We start from the raw sequence: 12619 nt of genomic DNA, 5'->3' as shown, positions 1-12619 counted from the left end.
CAGGATACAGAGGTCTTGGCTTCTGTCAGTTCCCAGATCAGGACTCCCTGGGAAGGGTGAGGAAGTTTCCAGTTGAGGTAGAAAAGCCCCATGGAAACTGTTGCGGTTTTGGTGAGTACACAGGAGCTACAACTTCTTAGCCTGATAACAGCTGGTTAAGATTGAGCAGAATAACACACACACACACCTTATGACTCATGACCTGCAGGTTAAGATCTAATTTGACTTTAAGCCGAAGCTGTATCATGCTGTTAGCTTGTGATAAAGCCCACTGTTGACTGCCAGGCATGGGACTCTTCTAAATATCCTGTCACCCAAGAATCTCCCAGCATGAAGAGTGTGCTTGGTACACACAGCTTTCTTTCAGAGACCGTGTTTTATTATTTCACCCACGGCACAATCTACTTACTCAAAAATACACTAAAGGAAAATGAAAAGACCAACTTTCAGAAATTCACGTTGTATTTCTGCCCGAGGCAATGTCTGCAGGGTTCCGCTGTTGGAAAGAGGTCCCGCCGAAGAGAGGGGCATCTCAACAACCAAGCTGGAGACCAACAGACCCAAATCAGAATGTCAGGCTGGCTCATGTCTAAGCCACGGCCTCGTCCCCAGGGTCGATACTGCAATACTGCATTCCAGGGCATCCTCTTCCAAAAGGCTCAGTGCACAGAGCTTCCTCTGCCTCTACTGTTAAGTCACCAGAAAAGAAATAGCCAAAGGGGACAGGAAAGGGGATGGCGGGAGGAAGGGGGAAGGAATGGTGATATAATTAATTATACTTCAGTATTAAGGAAGCTATAAGCCAGCTGAGAGGAGATTGGCAGAAGAAAGCATCATCTGTAAGAAAGGCTCCTGGACATATGAGCAATAGTAGGAGGCCAGAAGAAAGGCATTACTGCTGTGGTCAGGTGAGGTTCCCTCACTAGCAGATCCATAGAGCAGAGAGCTAGGGCCACTGCAGCATCCTTAAGAGGTGGTGGAATATCAGGAGGTGAGGCCATCATGACCATCTCTGTTTAGAAGCCATAAAGACTGATCTTCTTCATGGAGGAAGTTGCTAATGGGCCTGTTCTTCACTTGCCCACTTCCCTTCCCATCTCTCTACCATGTGTGAGGCAGACAACGGCCTCAAGTAAGAATGGGATCACCTACACTCAATTAAACCTCTTCTCTTTATAGGTACTCAGCTTTAGGTGTTTTGTTACAACAGCAGGCTAATGAGCGGACAGAGCCGGGGGCTGTGCATGGAGTAGGCAAGTGATCAGCTGTACCACTTCCTGTCCTTGAACTGCTGGGCTCTGGAACATGCATTTCCCATGTGTAGAGGAGATCTGCCTTTGGGGGACCCAGGAATGAGATGGCTGGGGTGAAGGGCAAGGGGCTGACTCTGTGTATTCCTCCAAGAAGGATTTCTCCCACTCAGGAAGATGAGTCATTTTTTTTGCCCCTTTCAAGGAAAAAAATCAGACAACAAACCAACGAACCCCCAGCATGTTAGAAGAGCACAGACAAGAGCCCTTTCATTTATGAAGTGTACAAACGCAGCAGCTGCTCAGCTTGAGCTTCAGAGCTCCGGTTCAGTCTCTCAGCTTCTGCATCTGTGAGATGAAGGCATCGCCCTTGAACTCACAGCAATCCCCCTGCCTTATCCTCGCATGGGCTGGGATCCCAGGTACAATTCGGCACATCTAACATACGCTAGCTTGTCAGCCTGTATTTGTTCAGATTCCCACCTATACATCTGACTGAGCTACTGGCCTATGCAAGGTGGTGGCACGCTTCTGGACGCTTCTCATGACATGTCAATGAGGACACATGTTCATCAGCTGTCAGTCATATTCTGTGTCTCGAGGCCTTGAGTTTTATCCCCAAGGAAACATAATAGAAGTTACTGATGCTAAAGTCACTTAGATACCCAATTCTTTACTCCCAAGGGTGATCTTAAGCAATTCTTCACATCTGAAGAATTCAGTGAAATTAAAACAATCCAATTTATTGAGTCATCTTTATTTCCTACAGTGAATATTGAAAGATGTCTCTTTCCAGGCAGTGTTTTACAGGAGACACACAGATGATGGATTTGGCTGTCACCTTACAAAGAAAAAAAATCCCACAGTGCACTGGGAACGGGTGTGGAATCAGGTTTCTTGATCTGCCAGCAGACCTCATATCTGTCTCCTATATCACTCTATTCAGTTTACCTACTGAGTTGTCACATCACACTGTAAAAGCAGGTGGACATGGGCCATTTGAGTCCTGGCCTTGCTGCTATGAGCAGAGTCTTTAAGCACTCAGCAGTACACAGTGAAAGTTTATGTTTTGTTTTATCTCAGAAGAACAGCTCACAGTTGGCATTTCAGGAATCTCCACTCGCTGGATAATGGGTAGCAATAATACTTATGAAAGCAACTAATACAAGCCAACACAGCTGAGATTTTCCTTATGTCTCATTTTATGGATTTGTCTAATTCACACAACCAGAGGGTGATAGGGCTGGAACTCAACTTCCATCTCATGAGGACGCCCTCACTCAGGTGTCCCTCCAACCAGCTGCTGTAAGTGTGGGGTATTAGTGCCGGCTCCAATGAGAACTTCTGCCTTCACAGTGCAAGGGGTTCTTACCCAGGGTGGGAGGAACTTATTTGCATTTTGTTATAGTGCTCAAACAGAGTAAGATCACGGAACTATGTACCTATGACGACACCCTTGATGGACTTTTCCCTTCTTTGTTTGAGTTACTTCCTCTTTTACATATGTATTTTTAGGGCCTCTGTAATCGCATGTACCCCAAATACTGTTCTCCTTTACAGACCCTTCTGTGGGGCCCCTGCAATCTTGTGCATCCAAAATACCATCTCAGACTCTATCTCTTGGAAACTCAACCTGAGACATTTGATGCTAGGGCTGAACCCAGAAACAAAATCACTCTCCACCTAGTTGATACTAATAACCCCGTCGCTATCAGCCAGTGATGGAGTCTTCACCATAGAGGAGCATTGGAGTGGGCCATCTGAGGTAGGAATGAAGGCATGGGGGTTCTCATTTGCATATTATCTTTGGCACTGGGGAGATAAAGATACTATAATCATGCAGATGACAGAATTCAGCCACTGTTGCTGAGTTACCCCATATTTTGAAGAGAGAAAATGGCAAAAACAAACAAACAAACAAACAAACAAATGAAATCAATAACTTAAAGAAAAGCTATGTGGGAAAATGGGAGGGGCATCTTGAAATCTCCCATGGCTGAGGGCAAACCAGAAGTAGGGTTTGGTGGGCAAGCGTCACCCAGAGTAGGGTAGATATAAATTCATGGGCACAGATGAATGGCTTAGCTAATTAATTGGTGAGTGCCCCTGAACAAAACTGATCAAGGCCTGGAGTCAAGATGTCAGTAAGAGATACGTGCAAGGACTTATGGGTGTGAAGAGATTCTGGATGAGATATTGGGCGATATCACCCAAGTCCACAGAAGCTCATGTGGCAATGAGAAGGTCTTGGCAGCATACACCACAGATCACCACCTGGAACCTGGAAACTAGAAAATGAATAGCACTGGCTCATGGAATAAGTCCCACTTAGGCACAACGCCCTGAGAGGAGGGGACACTGTTATTCAGAGTAGCAATGTTCCATGAAGACCATGGTTGCCATGTGGAGCTGTGACCCCCAAACTTACAGTGGGTGAGGTCTGCATGGCAAGATGATGTGTAAGTATGGCCCCACTGTGCCCAGCCCCATGATAATGTCACGAAGTTTGTATTGCCCAACTCCACAATTTTTGTCTTTGCAGCCAATCTTAACTATGGGTCTAGAGATCCCATGAACAAATGGGTTGAGGCCATTAGCAAGTTATAGTAACAAACCTTAATCTGAAGCAACATCTGTCACCTGATTGCTTTGAGCTCTGCATGCCAAGGAGTCATCAGGCACAAGAGCGGCCATCTTGTGTGAGAGGAAATTACTTTGGCCAATTATGGGGTCTAAAGAACATATGGAACCAGGGCGCTCAGAAAAAAACCAAGAGACTCTCTTTGTGTAACAAACTACAACCAGATAAGTATTGGTGCCAGAGTTTTCAGATCTATTAAGGATGAAAATTGGGTCAACCAAACCACAAAGCAATCCTCCCAGGCTAACAAGGTATTTGGTAACAATGAGGGTGATTAGAGTGATTGCTAGAGGAGTGGACACTGTTGGCTAAGATTCTCCTGCAGCAGTTTGGATGGAGGTCACTGCGAGCAATCCTTCAGACTGTGAGCATGGAGTCATGCTTGGAGAGATGCTTCTGTGAGGAGCTGTTGTCTGTGAGAACTGCATAGGGGAGACTACTATAGACTGAATGGTACCCACCCAATTTACCTTTTCTAGATTGACATAACCTGGCCCAATTGTTACAGTTGGTGGCTGCTAGTGCACAGCTGTCTCCTGTCTCTGTTGATTGTGACTCAGTATCTGGGGAAGTTCCCAAGCCCAATCCTCCCTCTGACTTTACATCATCCTTTCCAGATTTATCTGCAGCACCCTGCCTCAGTAAACCATGCACACCTAAGTCTGTGTATTTCAGAACCTTAGCCAATACAGCTGGCTGTTTGCTAACCCACACGTAGCACTTTTATCCAATTATCAACTGGGTGTGGAGATGCACACCTGTAATTTTAGCACTAGGGAGACTGAGGCAAAGGGACTGTAAGCTCAAGGCCAGCATGGGATTCATAGCAAGACCATTTATCACAAACAAAGCAGAAAAAAAGAAAAATAAAACTAGAATACAAGTTTGATTTAGCAGTCAACTAAAGTCTTACTGAGCTAATATGACAGGACTGATAGCTGTCTGCAGTCCATGGATAGAACGGAGCCATGCTGACATGGCTCCATGGTCTGGAAAGCCTATTGTTATTTCAGAAGACCTGAGTCAGGTTCTCAGAACCCATGTTGGAGGCCTCACACCCGCCTGTAACTCCAGCTCCAGGGGCATCTGATGGTTCTAATCTCTGTTGCCATCTGCACTCATATGTGCATCCTCGCACACAGATATGTACCCTGCACGTAATTAAAATGATAAGCATAAAATCTTTTAAAAGGTGTGTTTGTGTGACTGTGCATGTGTGTACATATGGGTGAGTGCGTGTGCCTTACGTGCATGTGTGTGAGTATATTGTTTGTCCATGTGTTTGAGTGAGTGTGTGCATGCATGTGTAGGTCTGCATATGTGTGCATGCGTATGTGTGTGAGAATGATTCAGTGTGAATAACAGGCAATGCAAAAAGCACAGCATAACTTTTACTTTATAAAAGGTTGGTATCTGCCTACACATAACATTGAGTCATCTACAATTACCTAAGCATCTAACTCAGTCTTGACACTGTCACTTACTGAAGTGGCATCCCACTTGTGGTATGGATGGAATTTTATCTATATTTTGTCTCAAAAAAAAAAAACTTTCCTAAGTTTCTATGCCAAGATTGTTTTCTCCATGATACTCAGAACCTGGAGAAGGACTTGACTGCTTTAAGATATAATTTCTTCCTTGTCAATAATCACTGTGACACCTTGTCAACTATGCAATTTTGGCCACAATATAAAAATATCAAAATCTTGGCAGAAATTCTACCAGAGAGCCAGGTTTCTTCAGTGTTTATATTCACAGGGCTATTTTCACTTTGTATGTAAGACACAGACCACAGGCTATGACCAAGGGAAAATGGCAGCAGAGAACTCCGCATGCCAGCAGGTAAAGGTCCTTCCCCCTAAGCCTGGGAACCTGAGCTCAGTGCCTGGAACCTACACAGTGGATAGAGAGAGCAGACTTCTTCAAGCTGTCCCCTGAGTTCCATACATATGCTACGGTACAACATGACCACATGTGTACATGTATACCCAAATAAATAAGTTAAAATATGATTTTCTAAGGGACCACTTAGAAAGGACCCTGTAGCCAACACGTACATGTGTCAGCTTCAGCCCTATACAGTGTTGCATTTATTTGAGACCAAAAACAGACAACGGGAAGACCACATAGCCAGATGTAGGGTCAAGATTCCAAGTTATAAAAATGATGTGGGCCTGGAGAAAAACTGGAGACCCACTACTTTTGAGTAGACTTCCCCCAGGTAAATTAGCTACTTTTACATTGCTGTGATAAAATACCGTGACCGAAATCAACTCATAGAAACAAAGTTGGCTTTGGCTTAAGGTTTCCAGAGTCCACAGTGACAGGGAGAAGTATCGGATGCAGGCAGGAGCAGGAAGCCAGCTGGTTGCATTTTTATCTGCACACAGGAATCAGAGAGGGAGAGCAGGAAATACAGCAGCGCTCTAAACTGTCTAAGGTGTGGCACACTTCCTCCAGCAAGACCACATCTCCTAAAATCCCCCCAGCCTCCCCACCAGGGCCATGAGTGGGGGCTGAGCGTCCAAATATATTTGGCTATGGGGAACATTTAGTTTTCAAACCACCATACCTAAGTGATGAAGAAGGCAGTACAAATACATCAATTGCATACACTTCCCATCCAAATTGCAGTAATTTCCGTCATTCTTAAGCCAGCCGTGTCATGAGAACCACCTCCCAAAATCTCTACACTGCTTCTCCTGTACCAAGGGCTGGGGACAGGGTGTAGTGTGACCTTGAGGCTTCTGGTTAAAGTCTCTGCCAACCACTCTTTGATGTATGTAGACCCCTCCCCCCCCAAAAACCAATAACCATCATAACTGAAGACCATATGATACTTTCTAGGAAACCTAGCATCTGGCTACAAAAACAAGAAATTTGTTCCTGTATATGTGAGTTATTAATATTCTTCACAATATAAAATTTTACAGATGCAAACATATTTTAAAAAGGGAATAAAAATTTATATATTACCCTGTGATACGATACTGAAGTATTGAAAGGCACCAGAGTTATTAGGCTTTTAGAATTACAGTGTATGTTGTGCTAGGTTTTATTTCTGCTCTCTGTCCACTTGAAAAAGTCACAACTTCTCTAAAATATATGTCAACCACTGCGGCCATTTGGGTCATCATATTTATATGTTCTTGTACATAATAGAGAGGGTTTTAGTGGTGTTAGGGTTACACTGTGAAAAATTATTCTTATGGTTTCTAGAATGCCTTCCCATTCTAATACAAGAAAAATAATTTTCATTCGATTTTACCTAAGTCCATATATGGATATCATTTGTCTGTTCCCACTGCCCTATGAAATCTCTATTGACTGCTCCTCTCCTGATGGGAACTGGCGCTGTTTGAAGTCATAGAATTTTCATAGTATAATTACCATTTTCTAGTACCTTCAGTCCCTCTGCTGTGTACTAATGAGGAAAACCCTCTGTGTGTCTGCTTCTGGTTATTATATTAGTCTATGCCACATATATGTGCTGCATATTGGTTGTCAAGTGATACACACATGTATGAATATGTGCACACATGCATTGTTATATATGCACATCACTTTACTTCATGATTGAAGGTTTCAAGTCTATGCTGTGTGAGGCTGGCCGCATCTTGGCTAACCTGTGCTGTCATCACCTGCCTGACTCACACCCACACAGTCCTCCAAGGGAGTTGAAATGTCTTTTCTGCTCCTCCAGCTTTGGGATTAGAAGGACAAGTTGCCCACCGTGAGAAGACCTACTAATACCAGCAGTAAATCTTCAGTGTTTGGTACCTTTTGTGGGCTGGTTTCAGAATTAGTCGTGGTGTGGGGTCTGTGTCCTTCTCTGTCAGTGGTGGTAATGTTCTTTCAAAACTAGCCACTGTTCACTTTTCCTTTGTTATTGGTTTACAGTTTAAGTCCCTTTTTACCTCTGTGTCTTTGTTCTTTAGTTTTGGAGTGTCTGAACTTGATCCTTTTCTTATTTTTTGTTTTCCTAAGAGTGTTCCTTTACAAAGAACACACATCGTGTAGTTATGCATCTTCAGGGTATTTATTGCATATTTCATTAAGTTCTTGATTGTTTTTATTTCTTATTTTATTGCTCTCTAACTCTGCTTCACGGGTTTGTTTTCACTCTAGTTCATTAACTTTGCATCTAACTTTCACTTGTGGATTAGATAGTGAGTGTCTCCCCGGAGGCTCATGTGTTGACGTTTGGTCCCAGAGCGTTGCGCAGCTGAGATGTAACTGGATCATGAGGCACAAACTAAAGTTTCTGCAGAAATGTCTTCAAATGATTCTGAAGGGTTTCGGTATATAACATTCTTGTTGTGATTGAATTCCAAATATCTTCAGTTTTATTGTATGTGTGTTGGTAGAGCTTGTCCTACGAAGCATGCAAAACCATTTGATATAGGCTTCAAGGAATGGCTAAATTTTCTCTGAGTTTTATTTATCCAAAATGAGTTATTACATTAATGAGAACTACAGAATGTACTTTACATATTTAGATGCCTTTTCAGTCTAGAAAATTAAACAAAAATTAAAAATAATTACATTAATCTTCACAGACCTTGAAGTATACAGATCACACTGAAGTTTCCTAGCAGTTCAATGGAGCTTTAAAAGAAACAGCTATGTCACATGAAAATCTAGACCAGGCCCCTTGAAACAGTGAGGAGAGGGGTATCCTATAGACTACTTTACACTCTGCCTCAGAGTTCTCCCCTTATTAAAAAATCATATAATATCAAAATCGCCATTTTTAAATAAGAACTTAAAAGAGAAAATCTAGGCACAATTCTACTGTATTGCTACTATAATTCTAATTTTGTTGAGTGTTGCTCCTACAGTCACCATACTTATGCAGTGTTATTGTAGTCACTATACTTATGCAGTGTTGCTCCTACAGTCACTATGCTGATGCAGAGTTGTTACTGCAGTCACCATGCTGATGCAGTGTTGCTTGTAACGTCACCATGTTGCTGCAGTGTTCCTCCTACAGTCACCATGCTGATGCAGTGTTATTACTAAAGTCACCAAACTGATGCAGTATTGCTACTAGTCACTATGCTGATGCAGCATTGTTACTATAGTCACCATCCTTATGCAGTGTTGTTACTACAGTCACCAGGCTGACGCAGTGTTGTTCCTACAGTCACCATGCTAATGCAGAATTGTAACTACTGTCACCATGCTGACAGTGTTGCTATAGTCACCATGCTGATGCAGTGTTGCTACTACAGTCATCATGTTGATACAGTGTTGCTCCTATAGTCACTATCCTGATACAGTGTTGTTACTACAGTTACCATGCTGATGCAGTGTTGGTCCTACAGTCATCATGCTGATACAATGTTGTTACTATAGTGACCATGCTGTTGAGTGTTGTTTCTACAGTCACCACACTGATGCAGTGTTGTTACTACAGTCACCATGCTGATGCAGTGTTGCTACAGTCACCAGACTGATGTAGTGTTGTTGCTATAGTCACCACACTGATGCAGTATTGTTGCTACAGTCACCATGCTGATACAAGCCTTTAGAACCAACTCAGCTTGTCACTGCCACTGAATGCCTTTGACCATTGGCTCTCTTCTTCCTTCCCCTCAGCCCTCATCACCAGAAGTCTGCTCTTGACAACTGGATTTTTTATTTCTTATTCTTTCCTTTTTATGACCCACATGTCCATCTAATTATGTACTACTTGTCATCCTGGGCCTGGCTTATTTTACATAGAACATATTGTCAAGTATTTTTGCATGTCACTGAAAGTAGATGCAAGCTTTCCATTCTATTCTTCCATCCATTCAACTGCCTGCTGGCAATTACTACCAAAGCTCAGCTCCTATGAGTAAGGCTGAATGAGCATGGGAGAAGAAGGCCATTTTAGTTTCTTGGGGATGCAAGTGACCCCAGAATGGGACTGCAGGGTTAGAAGCATTTCCTCTTTGAGTTTCAGGAGCCTCCAGGTAATGCCAATATTTCCCATAACACTGGGTAATGAATCTTTTCCCTCCACATACTCACCAACACTTGCCTTTTGTCTTTATGAACAGCTATTCTTAATACTATAAAACTCTCACAAAGCAGTCATGGCTGACACATGCAAATGGAATGTTTCCATGTTCACAAAGTAAAGAATTGATATGGTTTAACATTCAATATGGTTGCCATCAAATTCTGTTACCAATTTTCTGTCTTGTAAGAGATGGAAAAGTGAGACGATACACAGAGTGAATCATATATTGATAGTGAAGGTAATAAATACAAAAACAACCACAGCAACCAAAGTCAAAATAAGAACTGGAAAGGAAAGATTCTCACTCACAGCCATCAAAAGGAAATAACCTTGCTGCTGCCTGCAAAGTACGCTTCTAGCTCCAGAGTTCCAAGAAAGAAATACTATCTGAAGCCACTGTGTCCCTTTGAAGGTCACTAAGAACAGAGCACACCCTCCTTACTATTACTGTGCCTCTCACCACCTGGTCATAGGCAGCATTCATACCAGAAATTACCTCACTTTCGTCATCATCCTCTAAAGTGATGCCAACTGTCTGACATACCCTGGATGCTAGAAAACACATACGGATGCTCCCTGCACTGATCTGGACTCTGTGACAGCCTACCTCACTATTACAGCTTTTGGACCATATGTGGCCTCTGTGAGCTGACTTTGTGCCTAGCACTTGCATATGGTGAGTACCACACTGAGTCTCATTCATTAATTCCTGGAAAAAGAGAAGCAAAGAATGAGGTGCTCTGGCCAGAGCCCTTTAGTGAGGTGGTAAGTCTCAGTCACCATAACTTAACTCTGGAACATGTGGCTGCCCTTACTTTAATTAGAAATCACGCAATTAGTGAGTCATGACTGTCAACACACTCCATTGCACGTTAACCTACCACTTTGTTTTGGCTGAACTGACACAGCTAAACAGGATAAGGAGGCTCATTGCCCCTGTTAGCAGGAGCAGGAGGGGGATGAGTACATTGGGACTGTGGCTGACCCATCTTGGCTGTGAATGCTGCTACAGGTACAGAAATTTCTGACAAGTCACCTAAGTGGGCAAGTAACTTACCGGGCTACATAAAAACTCACCCAACCATTATTCACACTCCTATGTACCAGAGCCTTGCTGTCCAGTCACGTGACGACCCTCTCACAGCCTCCCCCTTGACGTCAGAGGTCACATTCTCTCCTTTCTGTGTACAAAGCTCAGATGAATAAATGGAATCCATTGCTGCAGAATCAATACCTTCTTTAGTGTTTGCCCATCATTTGTAGGGAAGCAGGCACTAAGACAAAGCATTAGCCAATATTCCTTTATTGGATGACAGCCAGAGTAGTAAGAAAGCAGGTTTTAATTTCCCTTCTTTATGAGTTTCCAAGGAGACCAATCAGATAAAGAAGGGCACGCTCTGTCAAGGATGTGCCCTCCACATCTCTGTCCTGTTTGCTCCTACATCCCCGCTCACATGCAGTGTGTTTGTTTGTTTGTTTGTTTGTTTGTTTTTCTTTATCATATTGGGATGCAAGCATGCCTCCATGGTACAGCTTTAACTGCCTGGACTCCTGGACTCCCTGCAGTGGCTCAGCAACCACAACCACAGGGCTCTTCAGAGCTGGCATGAAAGGTCTCAGTCCTGAGCAGCTGTGAATTTCTCTGTGCCTTGCCAGAATTGGTGGCAAATGGCGAGCATCTTTGCTAACCATCTTCTGAATGGAGTCCCAGAGTAACAGTGTTTGCTCATCCCACCTGAGTCAGTGAGAACCAGCACTGACCATGCACAGAGTGAACTGGCATGCAGCTCATGTCCCAGTTTGTGTGGATGCACGATGGCTTTCCAGACAGAGCGGGCACTGGGGAAACTGAGAGGCACACAGCCTGTGCTGGCCCTGTGGCTCTCATCATGCCCAACACCTGAGCATCTAGGCTCTGCTTCAAGCACCAGGGGCTCCTTAGGGATGACCCATTGTCCCTTCAAACAACCATTCTCACGGTGCACCACTCCACATGGCTCTAGGCTGGCTCAGAATTTCTCAGTGCCATTGGATGTGAATGCTAGGCTACCACTCTCTCCTCAGGAAGCGAAGGGATGCTTTCATTAGCTTCCCATTCATACAACCCAATCATACAGGGTCTAGCAACTGAGCCCTCCAAGCAGAGTTATTTTCACCCACCCATTGTCGGCACTTGTTTTACTTAAAACAGTCTTTCCTTAACAAGAGTCATTCCAGAACAGGGTATATATAGCTAAGGGAAGCCTTACTGCTGCCTCAGTGGGACCAGGTGCCTTTGCCCTGGTGACAGTCCACACAGCCTTCAACCTACATCTGACATGGAAATAGAGAGTTGAACGCAAACACCACTAAAGAGGTTACATCTCTCCACACTTTCCTGTTCTCCTGTCCTGCCAAGCATAGCTGTTCCCAGCTGCCCTCTTCTCATTTCTTACCTAACCTGTCTTCAGTAAAACAAAACAAAACAACAACAACAACAACAACAACAACAACAACAACAAACCCTCAAATCCCAGGCTGGAAAGATGGCTCAGAAGCTAAGTGTACTGCTCTTCCAAGACATGAGTGCAGTTCCCTTACTCCTGTCAGGAGGTTTGTAACTGTCTGCACCTCCAGCTCCAGGCCTGCATCACCCTCTTCTGGCCCATGCATATAAAAGACAGTGACACTGACACATGTATACATGTGACGAGAGCTCACCTTCCCAAGTCAAGTCCT

The sequence above is a fragment of the Acomys minous genome (genome assembly GCF_964271855.1).
Source record: "Acomys minous genome assembly, chromosome: 5".
Classification (NCBI taxonomy): domain Eukaryota; kingdom Metazoa; phylum Chordata; class Mammalia; order Rodentia; family Muridae; genus Acomys; species Acomys minous.
Note: the sequence above shows the minus strand (reverse complement) of the source record.